Source organism: Denticeps clupeoides, chromosome 13 (assembly GCF_900700375.1).
Source record: "Denticeps clupeoides chromosome 13, fDenClu1.1, whole genome shotgun sequence".
In the NCBI taxonomy this organism is placed as follows: Eukaryota; Metazoa; Chordata; class Actinopteri; order Clupeiformes; family Denticipitidae; genus Denticeps; species Denticeps clupeoides.
The window spans coordinates 17,732,636-17,758,317 of record NC_041719.1 but is presented as its reverse complement, the minus strand read 5'-3'; the positions used below and the strand labels follow the sequence as shown (position 1 = coordinate 17,758,317).

Here is a 25,682-nt window from a genome sequence, read left to right as displayed (position 1 = left end):
TAGAGGAATGCTGGGAAAACACACGCTCAGCACCAGACCCCTTCCCCACCTCCCGCCACTCACTGTCCATATTGGAGCATCTCTGCGCAGCTGTGGCTCTGGAACAGGAGGAAGGAATGTTCTGGGCCAGAGGCAGGAAGCGGCTCCTGGTTTCTCAGAACTCAGCTGCCCGAGAGCCACCTGACTGCTGCAGGGTTACACAACCCGGCAGCACCCAGCCGAGGAGAACACCCACGGCAGCAGCTCCCTGCCAACTCTGTCGGCAGTGCCCGTGCAATCATGTGACATTGCGAGACCCTGAGGCCAAATATCCACATTTTTATTATGCTCCCCTGTCCTGCACGTTTGTGGTTCAGTCAAGATAGACTGAACAGGAAGGGTGATGGTTAAAAGCAGAGGATGCATTTCGTTGTGTCACCGTGTGCTGTGCTGCACTGTTTCACAATGACAATCACTTCACTCATCTAATGCTCACCTCTTCCTCTGCAGAAAAAGCAAGCACAGCACAAAACAAGCAACCTTGTCGTTAATAGTTAAAAAGGAAGTTTCATTTCAGCAGAAAAACACATCAGATTGGCTCCTCTGCTTCTGGGAAACCACAAGATGACGTGGAGAAAACTGACAGAGAATGCTCTGGAAAGTCAGAGCAGCTCTACAGTGACCACAGTATAGAAAATGGCTGCAGGTGAGGCAGAAAGGTGAGATGGAAAGAGAGTATGAGGAAGTACAATAAAATGGATGTTTTCAATGAAACCACCTGCTGGTGACATTTCACAAGCTGCCCTGCCCCCATACCAACCCCCCCTTGTTGCTCTTCTGCAATTGGCTTCATGTTGTCCAATAAACATGGCCAATACACAGAGAGCAGTCAATGAAGAATGGGGAGGGGTGCAACAGGAAAGTCACAGACAGCAGCGCACCATTGGGACATTAGTGCCTCCTAATTGAGTGGGAGGGGCCAACTGACCAACATCCAATCAACACGGAGAATAAGCCAAGGTCAAATTAGCATTTTTAGAAAACGCTAAACTGGAGATTCCACGCTTACACTAAATCTCGCCTGTTTACTCTAGGATGATGGTTGCCAGTCAAAAATTCACAGTGTGTGCTTTTCCCACTGGCCATTAGTATCCATCAGCGTCAAAAACTCACGTGAAACTCGCACACACTCATGCAGTGAGGCCAGAGAGTCACTCTCACTCTCACTGACCCCTCAGCACAGCCAATGAGTCCAGCGGTCGAGACGAAGTCCGCAAAGCATAAGGGCAGCCGGCTGCTGCTGAACTCGGAGGACGGGGATTACACATAAAACCCTGGAGTCAGACAGCCCACAGGCCATGTGTGTGTGTGTGTGTGTGTGTGTGTGTAGATGTCTTAAGCCTGGAGATGGCAGACACGGCAGCAGTCATTTCAGCTTGAATGGGGTGTATCTCCCACACAGCCATGTGGCGTGAGATGTTGGAGGAGCGAAAACTCACCACAGCCCCGCTTGCTGCCTACAAGCTCTCCCCCTCACACACACACACACACACACACACACACACACAGAGATACACAGAGGCAGTGACTGGTACTGCATGACACATATCAGGCCCACACACAGCAATAGCACAGCTTTTGTGTCACTAGGAAAAACGCTCCTCTCTTTAATGCATGAGGCTGTGCCAGGCAATTCTGCCGAGAAGGATCTGAATAAAAGGAACAAGAAACAAAAGAAAAGAAAAAACACATACGACTCCTCGAAGTCCAAACTGTCATATTGCCGCAGGGAGGCATTTGATTTGTCTATTGTCTGCATGGAAAACACACACACACACACACTTTGTGTGAACTGCTGTAGGTGAATATTCAAGAACCAGCACTGTTCATGTTTGCATAGCAGGGAGCTGAACTTATCCAGCAGGAAAGAGCTACTCCATTTAGCTTCACAAAGCCACCAGGGCTGGCACGAGAATCCAGATGCACGCACATGTGCAGACGCGGTCAAATACAGTGTGCAGGAGGGAAACTCTCCCTTCTCTCCGTGCTTCTGGTCTAGAAACATCACAAGGGTGGGGTACAAATTCTTGCTGTGCTGCACGAACTCCGCCTTGGCTCATCCAGTAAGCATCATGACTAAAATCTCACTTCATGTGAAATTCGTAATGTATTCGTAATACATTTCAGCTCTGTCCTGTCAGAAAACTGACAGCAGGGTCCCAGGAGTAAAATGATGCAATATCTACAGCAGCGTGAGCATGTCAAAGGTTCACAAGATGCACAAGAGGACGTCCTCTTCCCATGCAATCTGCTTCTGTCCAAATGCAAGTTTTACTGAGCTGAATGGAAGGGCTGAGTAATACACCGATAAAGGAGTGTTTACCACATTATGGACATTCATACTGGCAACACACTCCCTATTTCCTGAAATCCTGATGCTTCTCCCAATACTTTTAGCACACTGGGCTAAAAGCTGGGATTAAAATGGAAATTGTTGTCATCCCGTTTCAGTATTCCTGTTAAAACAATTAAGAGAAACAGTTAATGCATTTACCATATAATTTTTACATTTTACACACACACACACACACACACACACACACACACACACACACATATATATATATATATGGGCATGCATTTAATCACACATTAAACGCTATATATGAGTTTTTAGTAAAATTTTTATTACCGTTGTTTACCATTCAAGCAGTTCTTGCATTTAGCATTGGAAGAGGTAACATTTAAATGTAAATCCCTGCTCAGTTATTTCTCACAGTGTTTCAGTCATGTGTGTAATATGGGATCAGCTGATGCAAAATGCTTCAAAATGCTGTGAGGTGCACACTTCCAGGTGCATTTTTAAATGTGTTCTGTCATAATTGATCGGTGATATCTGAAACGTTCACCTGAACAAAGAGAAATAGATAAATGCTAAATGCAGAAATGTTATTTAATTTTTTTGGCCCGTTATCTAGAACAATTTAGTTAATTTTACATGTATAGCATTATTCATTACCCTGCAGCAGGGCAGTGAGCATGAAAGCGTAAAGAAAGCATGTGCATTTAGGCTGGGCTATGGTGTTACTGGGATTCATGGCTGGTGTAGAGACAGACTCCAGTGGAAAACGCAAAGTAGACAAGCGGCACCCTGCTGCCCTCACATCCCCTCCCCAAACCCAACGAAACCCAGTTTCTCTGAACATCTGACCACCAACAGCCATTACCCTGGCAATTAAGAACTTATTCCTGGAACTGGACAAATATTTCCTGTCTGCTGCGGAAAAGAGTTTTTCAAACGGACTTGAAAAAGATCTGGGCAACAGGAAAGGCAGTCTCTGGTCGGAATTCCAGGTATGCAGGATTTTTTTTCCTCTTTTCAGTCACTAGCGTAGCCACATCAAGATTCAACACCTCGCTGCTGTCCCAGAGACCGCCCAGAGATGGGGAGCTGCATAAAGGAAACATGGATTCTTTCCAGTGACCAGTGTGCCACGGGAAACCTTTCCAGGACAGCCCAGCCTGGCGATGAACACATGTTCAGTCCCTCATTGCACACAAAGTGGAAAGTATGTAGAAAATGCAACCACCTCCACCACCCACTCGAATCGTGAAGAAAAAACCCTCTTCCATTGTCTAGTATCAAAGAAATTCAGAATGCTTTCCAAATAGTTTCTGACCATGAATGGCAATGGCAGCATATGCATGGTGGGCACAAACTGTGTTCATCAACTAAACAATACCTACTGTCTTATTATTCACATGTACAAGATAAAGTCTTATGGAGTTTCATTCATGATGGGTGGCTGGTGATGAGGCAAAATAGTGGAAGTCAGTTTCATGCCTAGTATATAAAAATAGGTTACATCTAGTTAACCATATAGGTTACATCTAGTTGACCATAGTGGCCATTTTGAAGTCAGCCATTGGATCCAACTTTGTTTTTTTCAATAGAAAGAAACATCAAATTTATTGGTAATTTAATGATGTGCTTGGTTTTAACGTAACTTTTATTCTTTCATGAGTTATTTACAAGTTTCTGACCACTTATAAAATGTGTTCAATGTCACCAACCATTCCCATTTTATTAAGGTGTATATAAATGGCCCACGCTGTACTTTAGTACTCTGTTGGTTGAAATAGAACAGTAGTTCTATTACCCACTATTTGCCCCCAACATTTAAACTATACTACCGAGCACATGAACTCAATTACTGTAGATCTAACAGAGAAACATTCATAGCACTGCAACTGCTGCGCTGGCAAAACCGCAGTTCTACTCCTCCACTCATACTGCCTCTATTCAGGAACAGACTCGAGAGGAAGAACAATGGAGAAGATGATTGTTGATCTACAAACCACCCCGGAGATGTGTGTGGCAGGCACACTGTGGGTCGGGGAGGGCCGGAGGAAACTGATCCACTCTGACCCAGATGCATGCATGGATAAATCGGACAAGAGATGCAGTAGGGCTGGGGTGAGCTCAAGGTTATCGATTGGGATAAATATACAAGGGATGCCCTCACCAAACTTTAACTCTTCTGACCAGGTGTGGTTTGAGTGTGAAAGCAGGAATCGAATAAGTATGATCTGATCAAGGATTTTGAGGGTTGATTATTGCAGTGATCATCTGATCAAGGGTTGATTATTGCAGTGATCAGCCTCAAAAACATATTGCCGAGGCCACTGTTCTTACACATTTTTACAAAATAATTTCCATAACTTTTCAATTACTCTAATGCAATTTTTGTGACCTGAAATGAAATGAAAAATGAAAAGAAAAAAAAAATGACAACCCTAAAAAGCTTTAATTAAAAGTGAGTGTTTCTTCCTCCAAGTTTGTGTACCATGACATACATTTGTGATCCCCTAATACTGTATCTGAAGTGTCTTTCCGAATTCAGTCTTGGTGTAGAGTTACAGACACTTTTAGCCAGTCACACAATGAGAGAACGGAGACAAGGAGGAGAGCGGCCTACAGAAGTTAGGGGGGCATTAATGGAAATGACGTCATCAACACCATTCACCAACCACAATGTTTGCAGCAGGGAAAAGATTAAATAAAATCCACATGACTGAGCTAAAAAATGCATTTGTTTTGCTCATTTTACATCCAATCACAGAGCAACTGCAATGCTTCACTCAATTGCAAGCCACAACAGTTACTTTTTTAGGAGAGGAGTGCAAAATTCTCTGGACAGACGAGGCATGAGAAACGGGAGGTCACTGTTCCCCTTATGACATCATAAGAGGCCAAATTCCAAATCCAGCAGTCAGAGCTGCCGCTCTCTGAAAGGTGAAGCAGAATGACCTATCACCACTGCCGGACCATTAGACAGGATAGGGGAACTCCTATTGATGTTAAATAGTCTCACAAAGTGACATTTTCACTTTAAAGACCCTGAGAGGGGGCAGAACCGTAATGGGCAATTGCCTGATTAGATTCCTACCAATTCTTCATTCCCAAGGATCAAACTAATGTTCCTTAGATATCCAGCCAAAGATGGCTGAATGCCACAGTATTGCATGCAGCATATTATGTCCTGTCTGGCACAATTCTATTTACTGCCAGACACGAATTCAGGCCAAAGACAAAGGCCTCTCTAAGGTGAGGTCTAATTTGACTAGTCAAACTGCCATAGAAAGTTACAGCATGCACGGCTGGCAGAACCCCAAAATGTAATGTGACCGGAGGAACGGCACCAATAACAATTTGGATGCCACACATTACGGCAGGAAAAACCATGGTGACGGCTTACTGGAACCAGCAATGCTAAACCTGTGGCATGAATGATTCCTGTGTGACCCATGGAGCTGGGTGAGTTGGCCTACTTCACCACAGCAACCAGCCAGACAAGACAGGACATGTGATCCCAGTGCAAGTTAAGGGCACATCATGGGAGATGGCCTGAGCGGCAGTCACTCAATATGTTGACAGCTCCCCCTGTATGACACAGATCAGAATGTCTGTGCTGACTCGAATGTCAGACTGAGGTCAGAGTGTGATCAGAGGAAGCGAACTGGTTACATGCTACTTTTTATTTTACTACTCTGTTACCAGTATATGTGTGTGTGTCTCAGTCAGACGCCTGAACGTGAGAATGCAGACGCCAGAGAGCAAAGGACAAAAGGGTTCAGTGCCTTAGGAGGTGAGCCTCCCTCACTCTCACCTTACCCTTTGTCTGTCAGGTGACCTCTGGCAGTGTTTTCCCCTGCAGAATGTAGCTGCATTAACTTGAAATCACAGTTAAGCAGAAACTGTATAAACTTTTACAGTACAGACTAATTCATCAGCCAACCACCAACCTTCCTCTCGCTCTCTCTCTCTCTCTTTCTCTGTCCCACGTTCAGACCCCACCCAGTACCTACACATACAGACAAAACACACAGGTATGCACATTTTAGATGCCGTTCTTTTCACACACAGACATTCTGTCTCCTACTCATAACACTCACATGCACACACAACCAGGAAGGAGGAAACTAATGAGACTCCTGCTAATGAGTAATTATAAGGCAGTTCGGACTGGAGCCATTGCCTACAACTTCAAACAAACAAATGAAAACAAAGCCAACGTTTCCTCTTTCTGCTGCTGAGCACTGTCTCCCATGACCAGGGCTGTGGGAAAGATCAAACGACATCACTTCCTGATGGAGGGCACGCCTGTCTGCACTTGCTGACTCTCTGAGAGGGAGGGGTGGGAGGGGCAGGAAGCTGTCTGCCACCGGAAACCCTCCCCCTCAAAGGAAGATGCCCAAATATGAGCCGTAACTTATAAAACGTGACAGAGACAATACGGTTTATCAGTAAGACAATGATAAAGTGGTGATTTATAGAGCTCACATATCCGGAGCAAACATGCATACACACACACACACACACACACACACACACACACACAGACAGCCTTGAAAAATTGGAGGGTGTGTGCATGCACATTATAGCACTATATTCTTGCATGGCTGTGGTGCCAACAGCAAAGCTGGGGCCGCCACAGAAAGGCTGGAGTGAAACCAAACGGCAAGCTTTTGTCATCCTGGTGAAGAGCACATTTTTCTCACGTCTCCCGAGGCCTTTTTGCACTTCCTTCCTCAAACTTCCAGAAACTAGTTCTCACAGACACCCCCCCACGCCAAAAAAACTAAACAAAATAAAATGAACACACAAATGTGTTTGCAAACCCAGCAAACCTCAGTTCTGTAACTTTCCTGAAAGCTCCAGTGTTTAAGTTGTTCCATGAACAATACAATAGTGTTGTGTTTTTATAGATGTGTGACGTATATCAAAATTATGAGCAATGGGGGAAAAATGTGTGAAACACACAACATTCCATTGTCTGCAGGAGCCAGACATCTGCAGACTCGACTATACTGTCGTGTCAGTGGACAGATAACGAGCGTGTTCGCCAAGATTAGGGCACCGGCACAGGGCCCGGGGAAGGCAGCCGAAGTCCATCCCTGCCTAAGCCTGCTTGGGAGCAGACAAGACAAGTCCATCTGGAGCAGAGGACAGGAGGCACCAGACCACAGGCTGCCTGCCTGCCTGCCTGCCTCCACCACACCTGTCTGGCCCAGAGAAAGGAGCATTGTCCCCACACCTGGGCACCCTACGAGGCTGCAGCCCGCAGTTTCCCACACACACGTCTCCATGGTAATTATAGAGTGTCATACACCAGTCACATGCAGCGTAGGTGGTGAGCGGGGTTGGATGACTCTTGTTGAGCGTGCACCGTGAAACACAAGCCAACATTGTGATAAAAAGTGAATGAATGACACTGTAAAATATGCTTTATATTATGCCAAGCCACTACATTTAGGCTACTCTGCACTAAATTCAGTTCAGTTGTGGTCTGAGGTGGTACATGTGACATCAGCAACATAAGTATCATGAAACAAGTGTATTCACAATATTTGCATTGCAATTCCAGTGTTGGCTCCAAAATGAAAAAAGTGAAGTGATTGTCATTGTGCAACACAGCCGCACAGCACATGGTGACACAACGAAATGTGTCTGCATTTAACCATAGCCCTTAGTGAGCAGTGGGCAGCCATGACAGGAGACGTGGTTTGATCCAGGGCACCTCAGTGGCGCCTTGATGGTTTGGAATTCAAACCCAGATCCTTGCAATTACGGTGCAACTTCGTCCATCTTACTTCATTACTTTGTCTGTGAAGATTCTCAGTCATCCAGGTGAACTTGTCTGAAAGTCGGGTCATGGCAACTGGACTTTCTTTCTTTAAGGTAGATACGTTTCTTTCTGCACCCACAGATCTTTGTCAATCTGCTAAAAAAGTTCTGTGGATGCAGAATGAAACGTATCAGACATTCAGAATGTCTGAAAGACTCTTTTACTGAAAGAAACTTTTAGACATTCATTACTTTATCATATCATCATATTCAGATATTTTATTTTTATTTTTATATGTTTTTGTGTCATACATTTAAAGGGCCAAGCACGAACCTTTGTGATGTGTGGAGGTCTATGCACCAAACCACACCGGCCACCAACTGATCACGAGACCAGGTATTACACATCACCTCTTCACAGCCTCCACTGTCCTCTGCGCCATCGAAAAAGCAGATTAACACATAACAACTTCACTGTGCAGAATTACAGGTTGTGCTGTTGGACACTCTGACTCATCCTTCATCAGAGTTTCTTTGTTCTGTAACAGCTGGGGCACATATTAAAGCATGGCCAATACCGCCACCTTGTGGACATTCAGACACAAAGCAAAAGCAGACTGAATCATTTTTTGAAAAGTAAGTGGGTTAAATTGGTTAGTTCCATGCAAATACAGTTTGCAATGCAAAAATTTCTACACTGAAAAGTTTAAGTAGGTAAGACTCACAAATGAGGCTGCGTCATAAACCAATTTGTAAAATGGTACCTTAAGCAACCAGGATTTCCAATTTAATTGGACTGTCTTTAATAATCACATATTGTAGTTAGGTGATGATTCCATAATTTCACTCCATGTGAGAAATGCTGATTTAATACACAGGTACAGTCACTATAAAGGAGAGAAGACTGAAATCTAAATAGACAAAAGGCTATATAAGGTTTAAATGTTTGAACTGTTTAAAAAAACATTACATTTACATAAAGTACATATGTTTTTGTCACAACAACCCCAGAAGTGCAACATACCTGAAAAATATCTCATAACCCCAATATCAGCCTCAGTTGAGCAACGATTCAGAGCTCGTTCATGGCCTCACCATCCATGCTACTGGCATTCGCTACCTCGCCTGATCTCCCATGTTAGACCCTCTTTTCTCCTCTTCGATTTCGCTCTGGATGGATCAACTTACAGAACATGCCTGGACCTGACGTCACAACTAACCAGTGCTCCATGTTACCCCTGCACGGAACTGACATTTCTAGAGCCCGAGTGACTTCTCTATCTCCACTCGCTGCAATCTACAAATCTCAGCAAACAACTAGAATGTCAAATTGCTACAAGGCTCTCATTGCTCCTGATGGACAAAAAATATTTCTACACTGGTCAACGATTATTTCAAATTCTGATTTCATATTCAAACTCGTACCATGTCTAATTTTATGGAAATCAAGGAGATTTCAAATATATATATTCGCTCTACTCTCATGCTTAAAAGGTTTAGCATTATTTTAATAAGGACACTCAGTACATTTCCTAATGAAATTCCACAAATATAGTTTCCCCTGCATAAGCAAGACTGATATAACCCAAATTTAGGAAATTAGGGATTTAAAGGAACTACGGTCTAGTCTGACCACCATGTTCCCCACTTCCAACCAAAGCAACTACAAGCAGTAATCAACTTAATTAAAACTCGCATTTCTATAACGTGTTTATGTCAAATGAAAGAATGCAATTCACTGACATAAAAGTAATGGTAACAATCGTCTGCTCATGATTGTCATATGTAGCTAAACCACGCTACAACTATCTAATGTAATTATTACATTGACTCTTAATAATTTGAGTAATTTGAGGGAAAATCCTACAGAACTGTTGAGAAGAGGTTTTAAACAACCAGGTCAAAGGTCATATTAAACCATTTAATAGTATACTTTACCAAAGCATTCACACAAACAGGACTAATTACTTAAAACAACCTGGACCACAAACAATGACCTTTATTTTAAGCACAGATTAAAAAAAGCCTAAGTAAATGCATTTTTACTCTAAACCACGAGACCAATACTATAAACTACCACAGGGGGCAGTGTAATTTCATAATCTCTACCTCAAACTATGGGCCACATGGTGGCGTGACGGTTAACATAGGTGGCCTCTAAGGTGAGTTCAAAACTGGGTTCTCTGGGTTTGTGTGTGTGTGTGTGTGTGTGTTTGCATGCTCTCCCCATGCTGCTGCAGGTTTCCTCCAGGTTCTCTGGTTTCCTCCCACCATCCAAAGACATGAACTCTATGTGAATTGGCAAATTGTGAGTGAGTGTGTGAGTAAATGGTGTGTGTGCGCCCCGCAGTGTGCTGGCGCCAGTTTCCGAAGCTGGGCTCCGGCAGCTGCAACCCTGAGTAGGAATAGCCAATAATGGATAGTCAGTGAGTGAGGGACTGAGTAAATCAAGCCACAAATTTACAGAGGGCTCTATTCATTTGTTATAAATAATTAAAACATTTAAACAAAAAGATGTAATTTGACCACAAAACCCTCAGCCACAATGAATAAGGACACTAAGCACATTTCCTCAATGAGATTCCACATATGCACAATGTTTTCACTCCATAAGAAAGACAGACGTAACCCAAATCTTTGCAAAAAGTCTTTTAAAAGAATAGTTATGTGTAAAGTTCTAAGTCAGGTTTATTCAAAATGTTCGATTGTCTCTAACAATTCAACTTTCAATAACCCTAGACAAACAAAACAAAAAGTTCTGAAGCATTAATAGACATATTTTCCGATCAAGTATTATTGTAAATAATAAATAATGTAAATAAGCAAAAAGGATGTCATGATTTAAGGTCACTGTGGATATATTCCACTACTGGACATTTTTGTCTTGTTTGAGAAGTACAGGAAAGGAGTAGTTTAATTTAACATAGAGTAGCGTAAATACATTTACACATACATTTACACATACACATCCTAATGTAATTAGGTTTGAATTGTGAACAGTTTTCCCTCAATGCACTGGAATTTAACAATGCATATCCATGACTGGTGGAAATATTAATTTAGTAACTCTGAGAATTATGCTTTAAAAAGTTAAAGCCCTAAAGCAAAACATGGAAGGTTAAGCAAGGACAACAGGCCATAGCTAAAGCACCACATTCAGAGCACATTCAGGTGGAGTCATCTCTTTAGCTGCTAGCCTGTCTGACATTTTTCACCACTTTCCTGTGAAACCAGTCAGTCCTCTTCGATTCTCTTCTAATAATTTGCAAAGCCACTGCTGTGGTGTGTGTCTTCGAACTGGAATGAGAAGCCCAGGGAAAAAAACAGCTGGGAAATGCACTATTTTTCATTCTTAGGATCTGAGGGATACTGATCCAGCTGTGTGTTAATACATGAATCTAAAGATATCAGATATCTTCTCTCGTTGTGAATCTCAAAAGCCAGATTCAGTTTTTAAAAAGCCACACTGCTAGAAATTACAACAGGTTTGAACTCCCCAGGTTGGGGAGATCTGTGATGGTGATTTTTTAATCTAATTTTACTCTGAAGGATTTGTGAGCTCTGTAAGAACTTGACTGTTCTTGAGAAAGTTCAGAAGCATCATGGTGAGTGAAATGAACAAAAATTAAAGAACGAAACAAAAGTGAAGTAATTGTGAAACACTGCAGCAAAAAACACGGTGACACAACAAAATGTGTCCTCTGCTTTTAACCATCACCCTTAGTGAGCAGTGGGCAGCCATGACAGGAGCCCAGGGAGCAGTGTATGGGGACGGTGCTTTGCTCAGTTTCACCTTGGTGCTTCTGGATTTGAACAGGCAACCTTCTAATTATGGGTCTGTTTCCTTACCTTTCTGCCCCAATAAGTTGAGATTAGAAAAATAAATAATTTGAATAAGTTCTTCATCTATGTTTCAGAATTCTATTATATTCCATTAATCTATTATGTTCAGGCTGCTGTATAATGATAAAAAAGTTGTATCTGATGAAGGATATATGTGACCTGGAGCAGTTCTTCAGCAGACTGTGGTTTAAAAATGAGGAATTAGGACATTTATCAGCATTTAGTGAATGTCAGATAAGAGTGGCGGTCTGGCTCTGGGTTTAGTGATTGCTAGGCAACTGGTGTGCAACTTTACAGAGGGACAGCTTATGTAAGTGCAGAGCTGATTTACAGTAGGGGACCAAAGCAGAATAAAAACACATCAACCTAGACTATCTGAGAGCGTGTGCATCTGATGCAGAAAAGAAAAGAACTTGAGAGTGGCCCTTGAGGCACACGCCCTTCATTTGAGGTGGAGTTGCAACAAATGGCCCTTCACTAATTCATTAACCAGGAATAAAGGTGGATTCTTACTGACCATGGCACAGGTTGGCGAAAAAAAAGGAATTAAAACAAAAGTGCCGGGGTGAGTCAGGGTGAGCTACTTCAGACAAAGGCTGCTGCCACATTTGGGGTAGTAATCAACTAGTCATGGAGACAGAATGGAACAAGCTTCATGAAATGCCTTAATAAAACATCAAGCCATAAAGTATAAAGCAAAGTCCAAGTAAGACGCAACAGCCACAACAGCATCATGTGCAGCTATTAAAAACCATTTTCTATTGAAAAGAAAAAACAAAACCACTGTTTTCTGGCCACAACCTCAAAGAAAAAAATGTTCACAAACTCAGGAAAACCTCCGATGGTCACAGTTAGCATGACCCAATTTTCACTAGAGAGTCCAACAAATGAGATAAGAGAGGACAAAAGAAGCAATGCACAGACGTTGTCCTGCAGGTCTCGTTTACAGCAAACAATGACTTGGATTATGCATGTGCAACCAGGTCAGCAGCATCTGAATATTCACTCAAAACAGAGCCACTAGTGCCTATTTATAGCCCATGGAGCGAGAAACAATCAAATTGCAGGGACCATCAATATGCCCTTTCCGGGGCTAGATTAAATCTGATCAAAACAATTTACAGCTTACACTCCCAAAGAGCCTGGTCTTTTTTGGTTTAGGTGTTGCAATGTTTTATTAGCTACTGAGTTCTGCAGTTGCTAGGCAACCTGTTACTTCCTGAGCCCTATGGCTCCCATCAGTTTAGGAGCTGCAGTGTGTGATGGCCATATGCTTGGAAGATGACGTAAGCTTGTTCTTCTGTTTGACCTGTTGTCAATGGGCCATCAAAACTACACACTTGTGTGGTTTGTAGAGAGCTGTGGATTGGCTAGCTGTGGTCACTTGTGCTTGCACAACACCATTTATCAAATGCCAGCCAAACATGGCCATTCACTGGCCATTCATTTACTCATGAAACAAGACATTGGAATGACTTGGGCGTGGCTGCATAGGACTTGTTGCTTTACAAACGCAGAGTTTTTTGCTCTTTGAACGTTGAACATATGTATAGTAGAACTGGAAATCCAGACAGTGGTGGAAGGACCTCTGTCCCAGTGTTTTAGTTAATGTTTAGTTTGCGCCTTTCTTGGCTATACAATCTGTCTGTGATAAATGAATCTGTCCTATTTGTGGAGTTTAAAGCAGCCACTAGATGGAGGCAATCCTGTGAGACCTCTGAATGAATGAAGCAACACCCATAGGTGTCCCTACTGCACACAGATTACTTGGCAGACTTTAAAACACTGTACTCGGGATACAAACCGCCAATCACCAATATTCATATACCTAGCTCACTGACCTATGGTTTGTCCTAAGAAAAGCCAAAGTGTGGCAGATTTCAAGGGTATATGAATTCTTTCACACTTCAAACTCGTCCCAAAAACCAAGAGTACAAGTGTACAAGAACACGTTAAAGTAGTTGATCAGTTTTTAGTGTTATTAAGAAATGAGGGACAAGAATGCTGATAATGTCTAATAAAAGAACTGCTTCTAGCACTGAAAAAAGCAGTCCAAGAAAATTTACTGTAAAAGCCATTCAGGCAGATTTATCAGACTTTGGAATGGTGTTGCACTGTTCTACGGTTTGAAAAAAATAACTTGGCCATACTGTGCAAAACTATGGGTCCCGAATCCCAGGATACAAACACTTACTAGAGGGGAATTATTCATATTTTACCATGGCCCTTACAAAATTATGACCTTAACGTCATTAAAAATCTGTGAACAGATTTTGTAGTGTGTGCAAAATGTCCCAAGAAGTTTGCAGAGAGAAGCCTTTTGCAAGGACAAACAGACAAAAAGGACAGAAAGGCAGTTCCAGTCCAAAAAGCATTTACAAGCTGTGTACTAGCCAAAAACTGAACACCCGGGTGCTCAAACCTTAGCTTCAGGCCCTTTTAGTTTGGTATTTTATACCTGTAAATTTTGGATACGGAAATCAAATCTTGCATAAAATATTAAAGAAATCTCAGCCATTTCTGATGATCACTTTGATTATCAATTCATCTTCTGTTTATCAGCTATTGTATTAGGTGCCTAAAACTTTAAAAGCTGCTCCTTTCAAATGACAAACAATACACAAATCCTGCATAAAATACCAAATACCTCTTGTTCACTTATCACTATATCTTCACACATTTTTTTTCCTTTAGCCTGCCTTTTTACTTGCCACCAGGCTGCACTTCATAGGAAAATGTGTCAGATATTAGGGCTATACATCCATTTTTTTTATTGATGATTGTTTTATACTCCAGTGATTGACCTTTAGACTTTGCTGTGCTCTGGAGGAAGTGAGGAGGAATTGAGATCTGAAAGTGAATGGGTCGGTAAACACTATAACACCGAGCCACAGTTTCCTGAGGAACACCAGAGAACAGTTAAGAGGTATTGAGGGATGTCAGAGTTCACCTCCCTGATGATGGACAATTTAGCTTTGCCTCCTAGAAGCATTGTATCTAAAGAGCATTTATTTTGTGTTCGGTTAAAAAATGGGCTCAGCTGGGATTATAAAATCACAGTGTAGACAGCAGGCTCTCCACGGTGACAGTTTCCATATGGCAACCACCAGTGTCACTAGGGCCAATGCAGACGTACTGAAAATAACCTTCCTCCAGTCACTATGGTGCACCCCAACTCACTAGCACACTGATGAACCAGTCCCAGCCAATCAGCCCCCCAATAAAGCCTATTCACAAGCTGCAAGGACTGGTGAAGTTCTCAGTGGATGATGATGTGTTTATTTACTCTGGTCCTGGTGAGATTGTAGCCCAGGCCTACGCTTTACAAGGTGTATGAGAGAATACAGCATTACAAAACAACAGGATCTATACCACCTCAACAAAAATCTAATTTTATGCAACGCTTAGTGTTGAAAGGCTGCCTAAATTGTTCCAAATCCCTCAAGAATAAAACTGTGTATAAGTTAATGCAGCGATTTTGGGAAAAGGGCCTGTCAGAAGGCCTGACAAGCTTTGGCTTGAAGCTTTGGCTGGGTTTCAAAGAGGAAAGACTTATGCTTTCTTGAGAGGAACAGTGGGAGCTTTAAGACAGGCGTTTCCAGTCTAAAATCTTCTTATGAATCACAAGCCATATTTTTAAGAATTATTTAAGATATATACACATAACTTACTTTTATGAGCAGCTCTATATCAGTAATACGGACCATGAATATGAAGTTCAATTTCACAAGAATTGGGATGAAGCAAGTGCCCACATTGTGGGACAGGACTGGGCACGATGTTTACCCAGGCCTCCCAGCCTCAATTCCTCTTTAACTAGTCAGCATTTCAGCAGCCTGTTTTTCACAGTGCCATGGCCTGCACCATTACATCAGCTGAGGAAAAAAAACTAGAAAATGCAGGAAAGGCAATAGAGTTCAAACCCTCAGAAAAAAGTACACTGGGCACTGTTCTCTAATGTGAATGGGAGACAGCCTACCCTCCCAGTGGCACAGATGAGAGAAGACCAGGGGGCTTCATTCCAACCAGGCTCATTGGTTGTCCTAGTAACCTGCTGCTCCAGTGTCATCACAGAGCCTAGTAAAACCAGCACGGCGCGCTGGGAAAATTTGGAAATGATTCCTTGTGACCTACTGATGACGTATCCCGGCAAAATAACATATAATCCACCATGCATTCAATGAATCAGCAGCATGAATGACATTCTTGTGGTGGCCCAGGCTTCGTTCAAATGGGATGTATTAGCAAGCCCTAACTCACATTTGTCATTCCAAACACTTCTCCTGGACTGCCAGCCTGCTGTCTGTCTGTGGGAAAAAGCCTGAAGCCCACTTGGCCAAAGAAGCGCTGGGTGATATTTTCACAATGAGCGATCCTTACAAAATGCTTTCAATTTCCTGTTAAAATTCTATTATTATTCTAAATTTGATAGATGTGCACTATAAGCAGTGATCAAGTAAATACATTGAATAATGTCCTGTTATGAACTTATACATTTAATTTTTCAAAAATCTGAAAAAACAAGTGAAAACAGCATGATACACAATAAAATTATATTCATGGTTTTCCTTAACATTCAATTTAGTTTGTTGTTTATATAATGCTTCAACTTTATATATGCTGCAACTCAATAAAACAGTGCAACCGCATAAATATTAGCAAGTTATGGTTCTTACCGAGTGACTGCTGAGCATAGTGATTATGTTTCAAGTTAAACTAACTGGAAGACATAAACTTTTTGATATTTTAATGTTTTAATTAAGCACCAGTTTTACTGCTAAATGCATTTATTTTAATGCACTCGCTGCTCATCCAGCTAATCTGGGGCATGTGCTTCATCTGAGGTCACTGGTTACACGACAGGCCAAATAGTTCTGTAGACTGATTACATAGGTCTACCAATCAGATGAACTGTTGTTCCTGACTCAATCACATTGGTCATCTCAGCAATTATTTGCTCTTGCTTGACCATCTCACAAATGAACCATTATGTGCCACAGTTACATTGATGCGAAATCTGCAAAAATGACCGCTTAACCATTTTCAGATGCCTTTAACTGTAATAGTAAAAAAAATGCAGAATTCCTGAGTTGATGAAAAGGTTGATGAAAGTCATGATTGATGTAACTTATTGTTTTTAGTCACAACCTCCCCTCACAAAGTCTGAAAAAGTCTGCAGACTAGGTACAACGGCATTATTTACACACCTTACACATCACTGTAAGTGTTTTACTCTGGAGTATCATCTCAGGCGACAGGTTTTAGACCTTGTGCCTATGACCTCCACAGCCCCTGATATTGTTATTATAATGTAAACTGTACAATGTATATGTGTATAATGTGATGTAACATATATAGCATGTATACTCTCTATACTCTCTGAAGTGAATCTAAAGTGAAAGTAATTGTTGTTGTGAAGCACAGCACATGGTGGTGCAACAAAATGTGTCCTCTGCTTTCAACCACTTAGTAAGCAGTGGGCAGCCATGCCAGGAGCCCAGGGAGCAGTGTGTGACACCTTGGCAGACCGGGATTCGAACTGGCAACCTTCTGATTACGGGGCCGCTTCCTTAACCGCGAGTTCGCCACTGCCCCCGCTGCGAGATCGGGGCGAGCTGGTTTTGAACGGGAACCTGACATTTAACCAATCACCTTAGTGGCCAGCCATGAAAGCCGCCCAGGGACCTCAGCGACACCTTGGCAGTTCGGGATTCGAACTGGCAACCTTCTGAGTACGGGTCCGCTTCCTTAACCGCTAGACCGCCACTGCCCATCTCCCAAGTGTACCCTCCAGGCAAAATATGCTTTAATAGGATTATATGAAGTTTTGTATGAGAAGCAACAGATCAGTGAAGAATACTTTGTGGCTTTTTGCAACATATTTCAATTGTGCAAAATATTTGAACAGTTGTTCCCCAAGCTTTGGCCAAGTGGTATATACAAAGGCGAAGCTAAGAAACATTTAGTGAAAATAACAGTAATAGCCTTTAAAGTGCCAAATTAGGCCTTTTCAAAAATAAGACCTCATAAACAGCTGCATGCAAGCCAGAATTGACTCTGCGCGCACACACAGGGGGAAACCGGAGAAAAGACGGCCGAATGAGAAGAGTCAAATTACACCATGGTGCCAGACAAAACACAACACAGTAGCCACTTAAGCACAGCTTTCATTGCTGCAATTGAGTTAAGATGTGGCCCACCCAGGGAAGAAAAGTCAGGGTCTGTGCCTCTTCTGCGTCACTGCATGGGGAACACATCAGCTGCTTCAGATAGCGAAGCAAACCATCGTCAAAAGCTAAAACAAAGCCGTCCGGTGCTTCTGGGTCACCCAAGAAAACATTGAACTGGCACTAACACGCCCAGAGCCAAACTATCCACACGTTCTGAACCCTCGGAACAACAAGAGAGGAAGAAGAGCAGAGCTCGTGGTAAGATGCAATAATCTGGCATCAGCCTCATAACTCAGCCTCAGACAGCCAGAGTCCTTCTTTCCACCACGATGACACACGAGGACGACGCACGCGAAGGGTCGGACTGAGACCACGGACTCACGTACACACTCCACGAGCCAATGACAGGGCGAGGCGCGTGTCATCGCGTCTGTGCGGGTCCGGCCACGTCCTGGGAGAGAACGTTCAGTGGCAGGGAAGATTTGCAAGGCCAGAACACCGTGGCCTACATCTCCATGATATGCGCTAGTGCGACACGACTGCCGCTGCGTTCGGCACGTTCTGTCAAGGCCAGGCAGGATATTTAGGTTTCAGACAGTAGATTCACAAACATATAAACTCAGGACAGACACCTTTTCACACTAATGAGGGATCTCAAATTTGAACCAAAGCACAGAAAAACAACCCCCCTTACATAATAGCGACAGGTAGCTGCTCTCCCTGTTTGTTTTTTGTCCTGGCCGGGACTGAGCTGAGGACCGGTGAACTGTGAAAGAGCCTCGTCACTCTGATATGCTCTAATGAGGGCTGGACACAACAGAACCGGGATTCAAAGCCAACGTGTGGGGAGGGACAAGAATGTTCAACCAGCCATAACCCTGCCGGCAGATGCGGCGCCCGAAGGGGCTTTCTGACTGGTGACGCAGACACGAGCCCCCCTGAGGTCGGTATGGAATTTACAGTCGGGATTAACCCACAGAGCGGACCACGCACTGTAAGGAGATGTCATTGTGACAAGAGGCCAGCGTCATGAAACAATAGAGTTCAGTGAGAGACTGACATGAGAGAAGGGTGGGAAAAGCCGATCTTCCCTTTTTTCATGAGATGTTGAAGTTGAGCTTTATTGTCATTTCAGCTACATACATGATAGACAGCACGTAGTGAAACGAAACAACGTTTCACCGGAACCTGGTGCTGCATGAACCATTTAAACCATGCCAACAGGGGACACGTAACAAATAAACATGTAGACAACAGTGATACAGACAGCGCTCATGTAGATGTCTAAACGAGAACTTCATTTTGATTGCAGCCTGTTCCCCATGATGCAGTTTGGTGGTACTGGGTGGCTGTTCTCAGCGGGAAGCGTTCAGTGGCCATTAGACAGAACAAGCCAGCGCTTAAAAACATCACGCCCCCCCAGGTCACGCTGCACAACCGCAACACAGACAGCAAGGCATGACGGCAGAAGCAAGAGCGAACTGGCAGAGCTGCATTCAGAGGGCTGCTGATAGCATCTGGCCATTAGAGCCGATTTCCACATCCTACGGACCTTCGCCGGGCTACATATAAACTGGGAAAAAAGAATGATTACAGTAGGAGACAGGCGGTGGCGTTTTTACGTCCCACTGCGGTTAACATCAACACGGTGGCCACTGTTAGAAGGAAGGCACAACACACAATGCGAGTCCGACTCCAGAGCCGATAAACATTAATGATTTCTGGGGTAAAGGCCATGCTCCTCACCAACAGCGAGCTGAGTGGCTACGCAGTTTACTGTGACAACATCTGGAGCGCAATCGCTCTCAAACGTTGCCGCGAATGTGGATTTTAGGTACAAATTTTGGACTGTGCTCAAGTCAATAGGCCACCGGCTCGCTGAGCATTGGGTAATCAGCAATCAACAAATGTGCTTCTGTTGGACATGGAAGCCCTTCTGAATGAATTCATTAAAGGTGACAAAAGGTGGCTGTCACGGGGGACAGGAACGGGGAACAGGAAACAGAAGTGGATTTAATACACAACATCATACTGGACTACGTACATCAACGCAGTTGGACTTACATGCAATGGCCCTGCGAGGACTAGACACCATAGGATTACTAACTCGCAATGTACGGAAACCAAACGAGAATTGCTGGTGTCGTCTCCTTGTCACTTGGATAAAAGTCACTTTGGATAAAAGCGTCTGCAAAGTAAAGCAAAGTAAAGTAAAGTACTTTATTTCAGGTAAAGGCAGACCACATGGACACCAAAAACTCCAGAGGAGCCCAAAGTCACGAGAGGGCCTAAACCTAAATGAAAACTGTGACGCAGTGTTTGTTTAGTGCTGGTTCGATATAATGCCACTGTAACACATCTTTTGAAGCTGCGTGAATAGTGCTGTTCAGGTTCCACTGGATGATTCAGAGTTGGAAATATTTCACTGCAGAAGCTAAATCGACAATTCCTCTTGTCACAAAAGCCATTAGCACATTTTAAGCTGAACACTGTAGTGTTGTTGGTATTTCTAGACACTTTCTGTACAATACACGTGTAATAGCTCTGTAATGCAGCTACTTGGCAGCTCCTTTTCAAAAGACATTCACGTTTGTATTTTAACGTGGCCGTATGAACGAGAAACAAGAAAAGTGTCATTTCTGCACAGTCAACACAAAGACAAGAAGACACTGTCCTTTATGCAAATCATTCACCGACAGCCAACAGCAGCAGCAGCCCACTGCCACCCTGAACTGGGCTCAGGCAGCCTGTTTACCAGCACGGCAGCGATCCCTGGATAAAGTGTAACCGCGCGGTGCCACCAGAACTCCGTAGATCCATGCGCAGAATGGCTCGGCAGCACGCCTCGAAAGGTGGCACGGGTGGCACGGCTACGCCCCACATGACCCACTGGGTGACACTGGCATACGAGGGCTGGAAACAAGGTGGACAATAAGATAGATAGATAGATAGATAGATAGATCTCGTGTACCTTCTACCACAGGCCACCCACCCAAAATAAGAAACAAATAAAAACCATTAATAAAAACGAAAAAAAAAAAAAACCCGGTCGTACATTAGTTCTTCAGTGAAATACTGAAAGACATTCAAGTCTGAAGAACCAGTTTTGTCCTGTTTTAAAGGGACAGACAGATTAATATAAGCGGAGTGGCCGACAATCACACGCAGTTTCGGTCGTTTCGTCGCGCCGTACAGCAGAGGAACAACTTCGCTACACGTCACAAGAGCCGCGGCGGCGCTTACAATTAAACTCGGGCGACGGTGAACTACGAGTTTACTTCAGCAAAGAGAAAAACACGGCGCTCACCTGACTGCGGTCCAAGCGACGCGACGAGGAGCGGGGCGACCGCTCGTGGGTGTTTTTCCGGGGGGGAAACACGGCACTTGGCGACAGCTTTTCGGCCACCCCGGGCGAGTTTCCTCCAAAGCCGCGGCCTCGGCGTCCGCGCTCCTCCCGCAGCTCTCTCGGTTCGCTCCCGTTCTCCAGGCGCCGCACTTGGACGGAACACAGTTTTCCTTGTTTCGCTTCTGACCCCCCCGCCGGAGCACTGGCGCCACCTGGCGGTCGATCTGTCCTGACTTTCAACAAAGAAAAGTCATTATGGCATCAACGAATATTCCATTAATCAGTTCTTCAACGAAAAAAAGTTATCAATAATAATTTTACAGCAGTACATTTTTTCCACCACACGCCCTTCTCTTCTACAAACATAAATAATTATGTAATCACTGAACGATTTGGGTCCAATGAATTATTTACATAACGTTAACAAGCATTATTGATAATAACAATAGTAATATAACTAGAAACCAAAATTCCAGAGGAAATTTTGATGGGCGTTGTCCGGGCGTTTTTCGCAGGAGCGTGCATGGCCTCAGCTGTAAAATCAGGGGCCAACAAGTTGATTAATCGAGTAATCGGATAACTCATACTTTTGCGTTTTTAGCAAGCACTTGTGTACAGGAGTAGAATCATTGGAACGGAATCATTGATAGAAGAGCTCAGTCTGAAACACACTGGACTTTCTGTATCCAATGCTTCGATCCCAGCCAAAGAAGGATGGTCTTGTCTAGCGAAACAATTTTTTTATTTTCTAAACAATTTTTTTTTTTATACTTTTTAACTATTTTGTAACACAATTTTCTAAATAAATGTCATATACTCTATGTAGATTTTTCAGTCAACTTTTGTTGCAGTTAATTTAATTTATTACATTTTGAGTGTTTTTTTTGGGTTTTTGAAAGTGGTTTATTTTTATTTTAAAGAGGCACAGAGTGACATCGCCATGCAAGCCATGTGTACAAAATTGGAAGAAAGGTGTTCAAACCCACTTTCCTAGAAACCACTACTGCTACTGCTAAAACTACAGGATTTACAGGATTTACAAGAAGTGGCCGAAGGACCGGGCGTCCCTAACAAAGTTGCTGAAGGACCGAGCGTCCCTAATTAAGTGGCCGAAGGACAGGGCATTCCTAATAAAGTTGCTGAAGGACAGGGCGTCCCTAATAAAGTGGCTAAAGGACCGGGCGTCCCTAACAAAGTTGCTGAAGGACCGGGCGTCCCTAATTAAGTGGCCGAAGGACCGGGCGTCCCAAATAAAGTGGCTGAAGGACAGGACATCCCTAATAAAGTGGCTGAAGGACCGAGCATCCCTAATAAAGTGGCTGAAGGACAGGACATCCCTAATAAAGTGGCTGAAGGACCGAGCATCCCTAATAAAGTGGCTGAAGGACAGGACATCCCTAATAAAGTGGCAGAAGGACAGGGCGTCCCTTATAAAGTGGCGAAAGGACCGGGCGTCCCTAAAAAGATGCTGAAGGACCGGGCGTCCCTAAATAAGTGGCCGAAGGACCGGCGTCCCTAATAAAGTGGCTGAAGGACCGAGCGTCCCTAATAAAGTGGCTGAAGGACCAGGCGTCCCTAATAAAGTGGCAGACGGACAGGGTGTCCCTAATAAAGTGGCTAAAGGACCGGGCATCCCTAACAAAGTCGCTGAAGGACCGGATGTCCCTAATAAAGTGGCAGAAGGACCGGGCGTCCCTAATAAAGTAGCCGAAAGACAGGGTTTCTCTAGCTTTGACGGCTGGTCACAGGGAGCTGTACACAATAGTAAACGGTACTTTTTACACTTTGAACCCGATTTGTGGGCAGGCCATATGACCTACCAAAACAAACAATATGTCATATTGTGCGGAGAAACTCTCCATTGTTTCTGTGCATTTCACGGTCTTATCGCGGCAGCCTTGAATGTAAGACATGTCCTATTTTGCCTTTTTCAGTTTTCCGGGTTTTCCAAACTCCTGATGGTGGCACCGACTTGTCCCATATATCAGATCGTAGGACTCGGTGAGGCCTCTGGCCTCGCCTCGATTTTCGTGTCACAAGCTTCAATGGTTATCCTCAGGGAGCCAAAAACCGGGCATCCCTAATGAAGTGGCCGAAGGACAGGGCGTCCCTAATAAAGCGGCCGAAAGACCTGCCGTCCCTAATAAAGTGGCCGAAGGACCGGGCATTTCTAATAAAGCGCCTAAAGGACTGGGCGGTCTTAATAATGTGGCTGATTGAACAGGCATCCTAATGAAGCTGCTGGTTTAAGATTCCATTGAATAACAGTGTTGGCGATGCTGCTGTATCAGTACCCCTTGTAGGGCCCCCTTTGTAGCAGTATCACTTAAAAAGGGCCCCATTTTACAAATGCTTCAAACTAGCATTCAATGCATTCCAATGGGGAATTGACCCTGTTGTGTAGCTCGACCACACCCAGTCCGATCACTTATAAAAGTAATAGAACACCTCACACAATAAAGTACAATTTTTTTATATATAGCACGCTGGTGTGCGTGCTTTGGTACGACCCACATTAAGTGCCGAAAAAGTCTGAAATAATAAAACTTATAATAAACATTTTTTCGCCCATTGACACTTTTTTGTTTTTCCAAAATTGTGTGATTCGTAAATCAGACAGAGACAAACCATATGTCAAAAAGTCGGTCTTGGTCATATACACATTTCTGCCGACCGCTGCCGGCCTGTTGGTGTCTCAGAGTCAGATGATGAACTGCTTCCAATCGTCGCCGTAGCTCCTGCACATACCCTGAGACCGATGCCACCTCAATTTCTGGCTCTGGTGGCTCGCCAAACACCAGGTCCATTGGCGTCTAAATTTCCTGGCTTAATAATAGCATTGCAGGGTTAAATCCAGTAGAATCTTGGACTGCCGAACGGCACGCCAACAACACCCATGGCATCGGTCCTAGGGTATGTGCAGGAGCTACGGCAACGATTGGAAGCAGTTCATCACCTGCTCGACGAGGGTGAAGTGGCGTAGAGTGTTTTTTTTTTTTTTTTTGCAGCCGGCGACAGACTTCTTCTAGCACCAGTGCCTCAAAGTTGCGACCTTGGTTGCTGTGCAGCTCCTCAGGGGCCCCAAAACACTCAGTTAATTCATATGCTGTAGTGACCCCACTCTAGTCCAGAACTGCGTATGCCTCGGGCCACTTTTTGAAGCACTGGTACAGGAGGCCATCGCGCACCGCCAGACTGTCCCACTGCGAGCAGTACGATTTCATGGCTGGTCCATACGGGTTAATGACGGCCCATTCTGGCCTTGAGCCCGCGCTGAGCCACTCGTGCAAACGACACATCTCCTCATCAACGTGTTGAGGTTCGTCAACATCAGCAGTCGCGGTCAAGCAGCGCTCTTCCCGCCGGCTGTCCAGACAATCACTGTGGGTACAATTAGCCTCCTGACAGGGGCGGTGCGAGAGTACGCCCGCGTTGTAGAGTGCAGTGGTACTCTACAGTACAAGTGTACAGTGGTACACTTGCAGCAACTCAATCCATCTTGACACATGGCCTTCCGGTTCTCTGAAACTCATCTACCACGTCAATGCCACATGGTCGCTGCCTAGTGTGAAATTAACTCCATAACAGCTAACAGCTCTCTGCGTGTCACTCAACCGTCTTGCTCAACCGCCTGCTGTAATAGGCCACCACCTTCTCCTCTCCCCCCCCGGAGCTGTTCACTGTCGTCGGTATCCACAAAAAACAGGGCTGAGGGGTCAGGGGATGTGAGTAGTGGAGCCGTGGTCATTGCCAGTTTCAGCTTCTCGAATGCAGCTGCGCAGTCTGCCGTCCCCTTGCATGTGAGGCGTCGCAGTGGTGCCGCCATATCCATGAACCCCTTCACAAAACGGCTGTAGTATGAGGCGAGGCCGAGGAAACTGCACTTTGGCTGCGGTCTTCGGGTCTGGCCAGTCCCGTACCGCCATCACTTTTTCAGAATTGGTCACGATGCCAGTGCCATCCACCACATGACCCAGGATTTTAACACTCTGGTTGCACTCTGCCGAATTTAATTTTAGGCCTGCCACACGAATAGAAGTGAATACTACTTTCAGATTGTCTAAAGTCCCCTGAAAGTCGGAGACGTTTCTTCCTTTCTTTTTTTTTCTCTCTCCTAGAGTTTTTTTTTGTGTGGAGTTTTTCCTTGTGTGCAGAAAGGTCAAGTGTGGGGGGTGTCAACTGTAGGGCCTGTCAAAGCCCATTGAGACATACTGTA

At 44.1% G+C, this 25,682-nt stretch overlaps 1 protein-coding gene across 3 annotated transcripts in view; it reads right to left on the bottom strand.

The window, feature by feature from the left end:
- The window catches only part of gng12b (guanine nucleotide binding protein (G protein), gamma 12b), a 39,216-nt gene extending 17,558 nt beyond the window's left edge, over positions 1-21,658 (bottom strand). The window contains exons 1-2 of one of the 3 annotated variants that reach the window (XM_029001211.1): positions 21,428-21,658; positions 6,286-6,344 (exon numbers count right to left, since the gene is read on the bottom strand). The gene's annotated coding sequence lies outside the window, so the exon portion shown is untranslated. The remainder of the gene's footprint in view (positions 1-6,285; positions 6,345-21,427) is intronic. The other 2 variants (XM_029001209.1, XM_029001208.1) reach the window with 2 other exon arrangements.
- Between the last annotated feature and the right edge of the window lie 4,024 nt (positions 21,659-25,682).